Source organism: Crocuta crocuta, unplaced genomic scaffold (assembly GCF_008692635.1).
Source record: "Crocuta crocuta isolate KB4526 unplaced genomic scaffold, BGI_CrCroc_1.0 scaffold457, whole genome shotgun sequence".
NCBI classification, from domain to species: domain Eukaryota; kingdom Metazoa; phylum Chordata; class Mammalia; order Carnivora; family Hyaenidae; genus Crocuta; species Crocuta crocuta.
This window is the reverse complement of record NW_027531318.1, coordinates 5,002,546-5,015,997: the sequence shown is the minus strand read 5'-3', so window position 1 is coordinate 5,015,997 and position 13,452 is coordinate 5,002,546. Positions and strand designations below refer to the sequence as shown.

The 13,452-nt window shown below is 46.8% G+C and overlaps 1 long non-coding RNA gene across 1 annotated transcript; it reads left to right on the top strand.

Annotated features, from left to right (window-relative positions):
- Nucleotides 1–1,081: 1,081 nt before the first annotated feature.
- On the top strand, nucleotides 1,082–10,716 carry LOC144238042 (uncharacterized). Its single transcript, XR_013336988.1, has 2 exons — nucleotides 1,082–1,248; nucleotides 10,490–10,716. It is a non-coding gene; the product is annotated as an uncharacterized LOC144238042 (long non-coding RNA).
- Nucleotides 10,717–13,452: the final 2,736 nt, after the last annotated feature.

Genomic DNA, 13,452 nt, shown 5'->3' with positions numbered 1-13,452 from the left:
ACCAACCTCACACTGATTCTGTAGAAGAGAGTTTTGAAATCACTGCACTGCAGGATACCGCAAAATACATTCTGAAAGGTCATTCTGTTTCCGAGTGGTACTGGTGGTACTGAGTGGAGGGCCCATAGTTTGACCTCACCTCCAAAACAGAATATGCGGAATGCTTTCTCCGTAACTTAAAAAAGTCTGATTACTCATCGGTTCACCAAATACTTAGGGAACATCGTGGGGTAGGCACCACCTAAATATGTATGTAGACTCTGTCCCCGAACAGAAAGGCCAGTTACCGCCTTAATAAGCTCACAGTTGAAAAGAGATGATCTTGAGAAGTGCAAGGTGTCACAGGATGACTTAACAGGACGACCTTATGTTGGCTGTCCAGGCACCAAGGAAGTGACATTTCACCGGAGGCCTGAAGAATGAGCAGGAGGTAAACAGGGTTGGGGGAAATCCACGCAGAGGGGCTTATGTGGATAAAGGGCCCCTCTAGAAAGGATAAAGCTTTCTAGAAGGAAAGCTTCTACTCAGTCTTCCAGATTTAACTTAGACCTTCCTCTCTCTGGAGGCTAGATCAAGGCACCCAACTACTGCACCTCACACCCAGAGTCCTGGTTAGCTGTTTCCTTGCACACGGCACCCCTCACAGAACGCCCACATTCGAGGACCCCAGGTCTGGTTTCTTCATATCCCCAGCCTGCTATCTGGCATCCAGAGGGGTAATAACACGCTTGTCAAAGGAGGAAAGAAGGGAGGAAAGTAATTCACTAATAACCTAGCTGTATGCACAGCTTCATTCTCCACCACATCTCGGTTTTTGTCATGTAAACGGAAAACAGTTATACTCCGTGCTCACAAGGTCCACCTCCATTTCACACGTTAATTTAGTCTCCAAACATTTGCGTTAAGGACCTAGAGACACAATAATGCGTAAGACGCAGTGCCTTGTGTTCCAGGAGCTTAGGATTTAGTGGTGGAAACTAAGAAATGCAGGGCTTTCATTCTTCCACCCACTATGAAGCACAGAAAGCAGCATGAGTCCTGATGTCGACTGTCCACGCAGGATGTGGGCCTTGCGCACGGAGAGCTGGCTTTAAAGCGGCCAGCCCAGAGTCCTGCCCCAGGAGGGGCTGAGCTGGAGTCCTCATCTAGTCGCGGTAACTTTCTGCCCGTTCACGTGTTCCTCCCAGCAAGGCTGAGACGACCCAGGCTCCGGCTGCCCGAGCAGAGGGACCGCGTGGCCTCCCGAAGGTTAGTCACCGAGCCGGGATCGCCAACCCCAGGCCGCCCCACCTCCAATTCCCCGCGCGCCGCCTCCACAGACGCGGGACGAACGCGGGCGTCGGGNGCGTCTGCCCGGCCCCTCCCCGGCCCCTCCCCGACCCCTCCCCCGGAGCCGAGGCGCGGCGTTAAGCGAGGGGCTCTGGTGAAATTGGAACCAGTGTTCTAAATTAAGGGGAGCAGATGTCCCTGTTTTGCTTGGGAGGCCTGGGTGGCCTGCTGTTCAGACAGAAATCGTTGAGGCACTGACCTTCCGGGGCCGCTGTCAATCTCCGCGTGCAGATGGCCAGCCCGAAGCCCTGCCCGCTGCCCTGCATTGGAAATGCGGCAGCAGGGGGACCCGGGCAGCTTGAGAGAAAAGTCTGCGTGGGGGGCGGGGGAGGAGGCCCGGGGGAGACAGAGAAAAAGGCCTGCTCCGCGCACAATGGAGCCCCCGTGGCGGCCCCTCGGAGGACAATGCGGTCCCCCGGGACCCGCGGTTGGCTGCCCCAGGCCGGCCGGCCCGCGCTCCAGCTGCCTCTTCAGAACAAGGCCGTGCAAATGTGCCCACTTGATTCTAAATCCTCTTAGGCGCTATCCATGTGAACGAGGGAAGGGGTGGCCTTACAATCCTTTACAATCGGGAGGCCTGGGAACCCCGGTGCTCGGCAAAATGTCTGCACCACGCATGCAAATGGAGTCGATCACTTGGAGAAATCGGCAGAAAATCTCTCTGCCCGGTAGTCGGTGAAAAAAACCAACCGCCTGCGGTAAACCCCCGTACATCTGCCCCTTCGACGCCACGCAGGGTCCTGAAAATTTGTCAGGGTGTTTCCCCGAGAAGAGACTTAAACGTTCAGAAAAGCCAGCTAAGCTGCGCAAAGTCATTAGTCACCCAGGTATTTACACTGTTTTTCCTATTTCCTTTCTCTCTTGGCCTCTGTGGTCAGTAGTATAAAATTCCTAGGAACTCCCACCTAAACACCAGCTTCCTGTTTATGCTCTCAGTGGCTTTAATGTTTAGCTGTTAAAAGCAGTTGACCAAGGCTCTATGCAACAAGCAGCAAAGGTTCACAGGTGAATGGGGTGGGGGGAGACGAAACCCCAAACGAGTAGGTCAGAGGTCCAGGTTCATTTTTAATCACTTGTGTCAAAATCCCAGGGGGGAAAAAAGATAAAATTAAAGTGTAACTTAATGCCTACGATCTTGGTTCATTTCAGTTGGCCCCTGTGTCTGCATGAACCTATAAAATATGATATGCTAGTCTAAAGGATGAACATTTTCATTTCTAGCCGTTAAAAAGCCCCCTTTTTTTTTGCAATGCAGCATGAAATTCTTTTGTTTTAGAAGGTTACAGTTCACACATAGGCACAATCTGTGTGGGCCTGTATGTGCCTTACACTTCGCCATGGCTGTTCTTGACTTTCCGCAGCAAAATGCTGCACTTAGGTAGCTATTTGAAATACAGCCTCCAGCACCTGGGAAAAAACCCTAGAGGGCACCTCACCCAGCTCTTGCCCGATACAGAATTCCGTGCACAGTTCCCAGGGAGTGATTAGCTATTCTGTGATAGAATCTCTCTAGAACTCCCTTCCTCAGAAGATAGCATCTTTCCTTGACAGTCTTTTTTTTTTTCTAAATAAACTTTTCCTATATATAACAGTGGAGTCTATCTCCACTAACAGAGCCATGCAGAATAAACCTAATCCCTCTTCCACATGATATTACCCTTCAAATATTTGGAGGCAACACTTACGTCCCCTCAGTCTCCTTCCAGAGGAAACATCTCCAGAACCTTCCCCTGTGGGTTGCACTGTCTGTTGCAAGTTATCTAGAGATGCTCTAGTTAATCTAAGTCCCTTTGAAGTGAAGATAGTGCTTCAATTCATGCCGCAATTCAGCCTAGGAGGCAACACGGGAGGAGTATGGCTTAAAGCCAACAGGGGGAATCAGTCAGACCACGTCCAAGTTATTCTAACAAAAATAAATTTTGTTTTTCCATGTTAGTCTTTTTCTAGTCTGTGTCAGTAATGCCGGACCCAGTTATGAAGCCTGGGAAAGAAGGAGAAAGCCGTATTGTGTGCTTAGCATTGTGCCTTTCACGTTCTTGCGCCTTATGCTCACAAAACCCCTCTGAGTAAGGACTACTGTTATTCCTCTTTTACACAATCCAGGGTCAAATAATCCGCCCAAGATCATAGAGCTAATAAATAGTAGAGTGAAGTCTCTAACCTGTGACTTGTAGACAAAGCTGCTGCCCTCGAGTCTCATAGTCAAAACTGAGATCCTGAATTTGTTCTTCAGTGTGCTCTAGAACATACAGCTTTCATTTAAGGCCACTTTGTATGCATCGTATTTATGCAGCTACAAAACCTTCCGAAATACAAGAACTTTAGGTGGGAAACAAAAGTTCTCTCTGGAAGCAAATGAAACAGAAATGCTGAGGTAAAGCCAAAAGTCATCCCAAACATGCTTTTATTCCAATGGTATTACTTAACAGCAAAGTGTTATATTACCCATGAATTTCCTGCCTTAGGCTAAGAGTGGGCCAGGCCCTTGATGCTAAATTGTTCCCTGCATTTGGACCACAGCACAACCAATGCCATTGCCCCTTATTTATGCCTGCTCTCCAGGATGTCAGTTAGTAAAGAAAGAGGGAAGAGTATGTTTCCCGTGCTCACACTGTCATTTTTTTCCAGTATTGCTCAGCCTGCCAGAACAAAAGTAAAACCACAGAGAGATTTAGATCAGCCTCTTGATCGCCCTGCTGCTATCTTACAGTTTTAGGAGGGGTTGAACATCAAACACTTGAAACTGTCATCTACGCATTCCTTCTCAGAATAAAGCAGCATTGGCATGTACACTGCTGAATTATTTTCTACCCCCAAATGTTGGAAAGTCTTTCTCTCCAGGAAAAGACTTGACAGAAGGCACACAGAATTAACGGAGTTCATTCTAAGGAAGGCTCTTATGGTCTACAGTGAACTGTCACGTGTTGACATCTGGCCAGGTGAACTCTTAGCCGTTTAGATTTTTCTAATTTGTTTTTGATTATAAATGGTGCTTGAGACACCTTTTCCTTACTGCCCCGTCTGAAGGACCCTCCACAATCACTATCACATTAATCTGTGTCTTTTCTTCATGGTACTTATGGCAACCTAATGGTGTTACTGCTTACACATTTGTTCTACCTTACTTCTCTAGATCACAGCTTGCACATGAGACGAGTAACTTCGTCTGTCTTGTTTATTACCGAGTATATATAGTAGGTCCTCAACTATTTTTTTTAATAAATACATGTTTGAGGTGCCTGGGTGGCTCAGTCGGTTAAGCATCTGACTTTGGCTCAGATCATGATCTCGCCGTTCATGAGTTTGGGCCCCACGTCAGGCTCTGTGCTGACAGTATGGAGCCTGGAGCTGCTTCAGATTCTGTTTCCTTCTCTCTCTACCCCTCCCCCGCTCATGGTCTGTCTCTCTCTCTTTCAAAAATAAATAAAGTTTAAACATTTTTTAAAAAATAAATACATCGTGTGTGTGTGTAGTTCTTATACAATACTTTCCTTAAGACAAATCCTTGGAGTAATCAAATTCCTACAGGCAGAAAGTAGAACGTAGTTGCCAAGGGCAAGGGGCAGGGAGGATAGAGAGTTAGTGTTTAATGGGTACAGAGTTTCAATTGGGGAAGATAAAAATATTTGCAGATGAATGTACAACAACGTGAATGTACTTAATGCCACTGAACTGTGCACTTAGAAATGGTTAAAACCATACATTTTAGAATGCATATCTTTTAACAATAAAAATAAACTCTTTGAATTGAAAATCTTGGGCTAAGAGTTAGATATTTTTTTAATGTTTGTTTATTTGTGAGAAAGAGAGCGAGAGCGAGCGCAAGTGAGCATGAGCAGGGGAGGGGCAGAGGAAGAGGGAGACACAGAAAAACAAACAGGCTCCAGGCTCTGAGCTGTCAGCACAGAGCCCGACACAGGGCTCAAGCCCACAGTTGTGAGATCATGACCTGAGCGGAAATCAGATGCTTAACCAACTGAGCCACCCAGGTGCCCCATTAGTTAAAACTGGAGTATATACATTCTAAACTGGAGTATATATTACTAAACTTCTCTCCAGAAGTTATACCAATTTCCATTCCAACTACCAGTGCTTAAGAATAGTCATTTCTCGGCACATGACCAAGGCTGTTTTCTGTCTTTTTATTCTTCGTATTTGATGAGTAAACACACATACACACACACTTTAATTATTGTTTTATTTGTGTAACCATACTTAGTATTAAGGAGTTAGTATATTTCTATACATTTGGTATTTCTTCTCCTGTGAAAAGCCTATGTGTATCCTTTCCCAGCTTTATGGGGCTGTTTCCTTTGATTTATAGGAGTTCCTGTATCGTAAAGATAATAACTCTGTACAGCTTGCAATTAGTTTTTCCCAGTTCATTATTTCTCTGTAAATGTTATTTATGAGTTTTTGGCACATGAAATTTAAAACTATACGCCGAATCAATATCATCTTGGGGTGAAAAACCCTTCCTCAGTCAAAAATTATAAAAATATTCATCAGTGTTTCTATGCCATACATTTGTGGCTTTGTTTTTTACACTTAAATATTTGCTGCATCTATATGTTGATGGCAAGAGGTAAGGTAAAGGTGCAGCGTAACTGTTTTTGACTCATCAGTTATTTCATCATCGCTGATTACATAATCCATGTTTTCTCTCAGTAATTTCAAATGACTTCTTTCTGTTGTAACAAATAACCGTATTCTTAGATCTGTTTCGTTGCTCTGTCTATCTCAGCACTTAGACCATGCTCTTTTATTTATTACCACTGTATTTAGACGGTACCCATTGCCATAAAGCCTAGATTAGCGACTAACCTCTATGTTTGGGAATTAATCCATTACTGGAAAAAATTTAAATTATGTATAATTATGAATTGGAAAGGTTTTGTTTGATGGAGAATTTCCTCTGCTGGGAGTCAGCAAGGAAGAGATAGTGTACTGCTAGCAGACACTTAGAAGAACTGGTGATAGCAAGGAGAAGGCTTGTCCGGGATGCTGGGCACAGAGCCATGGTCTGCCCTCACATCCCACTTATGCTCCGCAGCTGGATCGACTTAATTACCCATGTGTCAGACAGAAAGCCGGTGGGCTTTGCTCTCTTGACACTGAGTCCTATCTCTGCCACTTCCTCGGTCTGTGGTGGTAGAGAAATCCCTTAAACAGTTTGTTTATTCCAAGGCGAATACTAGCTACCTAACATGATAGGTATAAAGATTGAGCAATACACTTAAATGCACTCTAGAAACAATAATTTAAGTATTTCTTACCTTTATTATAATTATTACTACTACTACTCTGGGGGAGAGATACTTTCCCTCCATGCCTTCATGCTTCTCCCTGTCCACCTGAATCCTGGGCTCTCTCCTTCCTTGCGACACTTCCTTCTCATCCTCAGAAGAGCTGCTTAGAGAACCACCAGACTCAGGCCACCATCATCTGAACACGTGTGCTCAGGCTGTCTCTCTTCTGCCTGACCTCGTCCAGGACACTGCTGGCTTCATCAGTTAGGCCAGGTGTGCTCTACCGACATTCTTAATTTGCTACCTGTGATTAATTTTTTTGGTGGAGGTGGAGGCGATTAAGAGGTCTGTTTGGCCTGAAGTCTAAACCACAGATCTAGCTTAACCAGTGAGCACTCTACTGGGGGCACTTGGGAGATAACAATAAAGTGGCATTTTGATTGCCATCCTGCCATTATTCCTTGTGTGCTATTACACACCTGACCCTTGTGTGTCATTGCACACCAACCTCGTGGGACGAGGAGAGGCTGGCAGAGACCTGGGGGCATTCCTAGTTCTCAAGTGACGATATGAGCTTGGCCATCGAAAAGCTTCACCTCTCTGACCTCTGACCTCTAACCTCTGACAATTACCAGTCCCTTGTATGGGTCAATCACTCCCATGAGGGGAATACTCTGCACAGTAAACACAGTTAGAGTTCAGGAAATATTAGTTATTACCACTGCTGTTATGGTCAGATGTGCCTCTATGGAAGGCAGGTACGTGGTATCTTCTGTGAACAGGGTACCTCCATGCTCAGTTTCCTTCTCCATAACCTTGGCCTTTGCTCACCTCCAGCTTCTCTGTGCTCCAGGCCTGGGACTCCCTACCTGGCTCCCTCTTTACCGTCGACTCTCTGGATCCAGCCTCCCCTCTTCCTCAGCCCCTGCCTTTCCTTCTCAGGTTTGCCTGTGCCCTTCACATTCTATCTCCATTTCTTGGGGTGGTGTTTTACCAGGCAACTTGCCAGTGTGGACAAAAGAGAGCCTAGTGAGGTTTCAAGCATCCTGGAGCAGAGCAGGAGGGAAGGTGAGAGCTTCAAGGCCTGCAGGGAGCTGTGGGAAGGACAAGCACACTGTCCACCGTGGACCAGGGAGCACCGGCCACCCTGCGGCCTTCTCTTGTTACGGGAAGGCTGGGCCAAGATCATCATGCAGTATCCATTCATTCATTCAAGGAGTATTTGTTCAATTACTGTGCCACATACTGGGAATCGGGTGGAGAAAACAGACCTGATGCTTAGCCTCAAGGAACTTCCAATCCAATGGGGGGGGAGGGCACAAACACTATAAAACAAGTGACTAGAACCCCCCCTCCAAGTGTGGCAGGTGCTCTCCAGGCACAACAGGGCTCTGAGATCAATGCTAAGGGCTGGCCTGGAGGCCCCTTCAGACCTGACTCAGGGAAGGCCTTCTCTGAATCCCCAGTTCAACTTTCAGCATGTGTTTACTTTCTCATCCCAGAAGTATTTGGAAAGATTTTCACCAGCTCTTCTGTTTGTGAGTTTTCTAGTGACAAAAGAAAAAAAAAAATCATAAAGTAGTGAGCTAGGGAAACCTAAAAAGTAGGATGCCAGTATTCCCAGCCATATTTCCCTCTTTGTTTGCTCTTTGACACCTTTTACTTGATTGCTTTTAGGCCTGGATTAATTTTTTCTGGCCAGAGGCCCATGCTAATTTGCATGGCTATTCTATATACGGGTCAGATCCGCAAAGACAGCAGACCAGCCTGAATTCACAAACAGAGTCACATCCATCAAGTGGCCCAGAGCTCAATATACTCACTGTAGAAGAATGGAGGATAATGAGAAATCCTACCACAGCCTGAAATCGTGACTCACCAGGGTTGCCCTGTGGTCAAGCTCATGGGTAAACCACTCCATCATTCTTATGTTCTGCTTGTCAAACACTTGTGGGATTCCATTTTGGGCTTTAGACATGTAATTATGGTTCCCATTGTTTCCAAAGGCAGAATTAAGCCTCAGATTATATAATTAATCGTGAGTTAGGTGGAGTGCCTTCTTTCATTTTATACTCTCATCTGTGATGTTAATACAAATCCTTGTTTTGTTTGGTAATACCATATATCCCCCGCCACCCTAGTGGATAAAATACACATTAGTGTTGTCATAGTTAGCTGTTCTTAGGAAGGGTAACTGGGAGGCTTACTTACAACTGGAGTTAAAATCCAATATGGGAAACTTGGTTCTTTCTCTGTATTTGTTGGCAGAATCAACAACTCTTCCGGTCACCAGAAGTGTTTGTTTCTTTATTCACATATTCATTCACTCGATCGGTCAACACATATTATTCTAGGTCTACTGTGTAGGAGGGAGCTGTGCGAAGTGCGGAGTAAGAAGATACGGTCTCTGGCCCCAATATTGGACAACTGAGATGGTGCCACCTTGGGGTGAGGAGTGGCAGGTTGTATCTGAGTCGAAAGTCACATGTGCCTGCCCACCCCACCCCAGATGCATCTGAGATTCTGATTTGCCGGGTCCTGAGTCGGGTCCTGGTGTGTGGAGTCTGAAAAAAACTTCTAGGGTAATTCTAATTACACCCTCGGATTCTGAATCATTGCTCCAGTGATCTCCGCAGTTCTGATAGAACTCAGCTTCTTTTGTGCTCTTCACCCAAACTAGAGAGTCATCTGAAGGCGGCCAGTGCCTGACTCGGACCACAATAAAATCACGCTTATGGCCGTGACAATCTGCCCATTCCTGAGCAGTTGTGTCCAGTCACAGGGGCAGGCCTACTCTGGCCCCCAACCAACGCTGGCCCTACGCGTCTCTTCTGTACTTCATCCTGGGCTGTTGTGGGCCCCCCTATGCTGAACCTACCTGGCCACCCGACCTCCATACTTGGCTCTAAAATCCTGTCTTCTGGTGCCACCTTTGCAGTTACACCTCTCATGCTTCTCCGATTGCCCTCGTCCGTCAAATGGAGACCCAGGGCACCCAGGCCACAGAGGGCAGACTCTTGGGCACCTGACTAACTGCTTTCCTGGGGGGTGAGGAGTGTGGAAATGACAAAGCAGTCAGAAGAGAAGCCCTAGGAAAGTGTCAAGTCCCAAAGGAGCAGTTGGACAGGAGGACTCAGCCACACAAAGAGGCTAGACAGGGAGGGAGAACTTGGCATGGCACCCCTGAGGTGAAGCGAGCTCTGGCAACAGAGACAGCTCCAGTCGGGGTGGGGTGGGAGGGGACACGTTCTAGTTATCAAGTGCCCACAGGTGTGGGAGGGGTGCGGGAGGAGAGTTAGAGGCCCGACTGGAAAGCGGGGTGCAGAAAGGACACAGCCCCACCTGCCACTGCTTCCTGAGCTTGCTCTCCTCCCTGGATGCTTCCCTCCCCCGCTTCCAGCCCAGGCTCCTCCTGCCCCCAGTCCAGACTCCCCCGCTTCCAGCCCAGGCTCCTCCTGCCTTGCCCATCCAGGACTAAGCAGGACTTAGCTCTGGCAACCCAGAGATGGCCAAAGACATTGCAAAAATGCCATCTTTGAGTGACTGGCAACAGCTTTTATCATGCAAAGACCATTGCCAGCTGGTGAATTCTGGTTTGTCTTAATTTCTATTGTCATGTCTGATACGATATGGATATGATATTCTGCCTAGTAGGGCTGACATTGGTGACAACTCCGAGACAGTATATTCCGCACATCGTAATTACTTTTAAATCTTTTGCATGGAACATTTGGCCCAACCCACCCTGGTTCAGGTGCCTTGAACTGATAAATAGAGTCAATTCACAAAGTCTCACTTAAATTAATGAGCTTTATAAGTACCAATAAAACCAACAATATGAATTAGCTAGTTTTATTTTATTTTTTTCTAGTTGTGGCTATTTACTGTATCTCCACTTTAACTTTTTTTAGGAGCACCTGTGTGGCACAGTCGGTTGAATGTCCAACTTCTGCTCAGGAGATGATCTCACAGTTTGTGAGTTGGAGCCCCGTGTCGGGCTCTGTGCGGACAGCTCAGAGCCTGGAGCCTGCTTCAGATTCTGTGTTTCCCTCTCTCTCTGCCCCTCCCTAACTCGTGCTCTGTCTCTCTCTGTCTGTCAAAAATGAATAAATGTTAAAAAGAATTTAGAAATGTTTAACTTTTTGTCGCATGTCATTTATTCGTTTATTCATTCAGCTTTTACCAAACACCTGTTAATGTGGGACCACCTGGCCCCAAACTACACCTCCTGTCTCATTTCCCATGAATCCCTGTCCTGCCCCCCACCCACCTCACACACCCACTGTCTGGCACACTCGACGTAGAAACGAATAGACATGGTCTCTGTCCATGGCGTTGCTCAGTCAGGTGAGGGTGACAGTTGTGCAATTGTTCCAAGGTGATGAAGGCTTCGATGGCATTTGGCCCAGGGCTTGAAGGACACAGAGCAGATCATCAAGGACAGTTCTGCAGAGGCAACGAGTACCAAGCCCTGGGGACCAGGGAGTGGTGTGTTCTGGGGAGGGCGTGCCCGCGTGACAAGGAGTACGTGGTAACAGGGCAGCTGGAGAGGAGTGCTCCATGCTGGTCCTGAACAGGACATTCCTGCCATTCTGCCTGCCTGTTTAATGTGACCAGATTTCCAGTTCACATGTCTCCAGCCACCCTCCATGGCTTGCTGCTAAAACAGAAGAGAAAACTCAGACCGTTGTTCTTGGGAGACAGGGAGGGAGTTGGTTTAGGGTGTTTATTTCTCTTCCTTTTGACGTTAAAGCAAACCACATTTAACTGCTGCCCGGGTCCCTGTTCAGGTGCACGGCAGTCCGGGCAGCACCTGGGTCCCATCCCTGGCGTGGCCCAGCCGCGACGGAGACTGATGGCGGAGGCCTCAGGAAGCTCTGCAGCCCAGGGCTAAAAATAGGTGAGCAAAGAAGCACAGTCTCGGGATAAATGCTCTTACCAGGCCCCAGGAAAGCCAGCTGTATCAAGTTCAGGCTTCCTCCAGGCCAAGCCACAGGGTCGTGAGAGACTTCCCATCTTGGCTGCTGGAGCTGGGAAAGGGGAGGAGGAAGTGGCGAGGCAGGATGTGGTGGCTGGGCTGTGCTGCCTGGAGAGCCAGAGCTCAGAGCAGGAATCCTCCTAAGGATTCTCTGAATGGTGTTAACCAGTTCACACACACACACACACACACGCACACGCACACACGTGTGCACATGCGCGCGCACACACACACACACACACACAAGCACAAATGCACAAAGCCCCCGAAAAATTTCTTTGCTTTAGTCCCCTCAGTGGAAACTGGGATTTAGGATAGGTCTCATGTGGGTGGCCAGCTCGTGGTTTTCAGGGTCCTCTGATTATGTGTAACCATCAGCAAAACCATGAAAAACACAGTATTTCTCCTGATAAAGCCAGATGTGCCTCACGTTTATGGTCATGAATGAGAGACAAAACTCAGAGCAACAACTCATCAGTGGTGATTTACAAAGAACCCGGCTGAGCCAGGGTGTGTGAGTCCCTTTTTTGAGCCTTCCTGCCAACCTGTCTGCTGAAGGTTGGGACAATTTCCTTTCAGAGGAGTTGGAAATGTGATAGGGTTCAATCCGATTCAATATGTTCTAGGACAGAAAAAGTACTTCCTCTTTGCTTTCAACCTCGTTCCAGAAGAAAAAAGAAAACGCCACTCCCAGGAAGACGTAACATCATAGTCACCAGTGGATCCCCAGGGAACCACTTCAGGGGGCTTCCATTAGCAGGTGGATGCGCTATTTCCCATGTGTATTAAACATGAGAAGCTTTGAGCACATTTCTGGTGAGTCACACTGAGGGGGATGACTAGTTTTTTTAGACTCTGACAAAGATCATGACCAAAATATCTAATGCAGCTATCATCAACATTTTGGGACTGGCACATTTAGAAATACTGAAAGGCTCCACCCTTTTCCTTTTTATTTTTTTAATTTACCTTAAGCAATGCAAATCTTTCTCTTTCTCTCCCCTAGCTTTATTGAGATGTAATTGACAAACTTCTACCCATTTAAATCCTCCTGCAATTTAGNTGAAGTTAACCAAAAAAAAAAAAAAAAAAAAAAGGTCCTCTCAGGGAAGTTGCTCCCTTACTCTCCTGACCCTCAGAAGAGACTTTCTTGAAAATATAGTCTCCTGGGGTACCTGGGCAGCTCATTTGCTTAAGCGTCCAACTCTTGATTTCCGCTCAGGTCATGATCTCATGATTCACGAGTTCAATCCTTGAGTCAGGCTCTGCACTGGCAGTGCGGAGCTGGCTTGAAATTCTCTCTCTCCCTCTCTCTCTGCCCCTCCCTCTTCTCTCTTGCTCTCTAAATAAATAAATAAACATTAAAAAAGAAAATATTTCCTCCTTTATGTCTGTAAGATAGGATTGACAAGAAAGGATGCATGAAGGCATTAGTATTTCCTGAGTGACTACTGGATTCCAGGTCAATGAATGACCAGTGAATCAGAATTCTAACTTGGCAGGGCTCCTCCATCAGACTAGCACAGGAAGCCTGGAGGCAGAGTAGCATGTGGTTAAGACTGTCCCCCGAAGCCACACTGCCCAGGTTCATATTCTAGTTCTGTCTCCTCCAAGCAGTATGACTTTGCGCGGTTGTCTAAATTCTTTCCAACTCAACTTCTTCTCTAAACTGGAGGAAGTGAGTTCCTACTTCATGAGTTTGTGTGGATTTAATGAGCTGCCATACAAGTACTTGCCAGAGTGTCTGGCAGGGAGCAAGTTCTCAACACAGGCTCCTTCTCCTCCAGTGATTATCGTTTGCCACCAATAGATCTGAAAACACCTTACATTAGTTGAACAGTGATTCATTTGGAAAGATTAGCCTGGCACAAGATGGCGGCTGCTACACAAGAACTA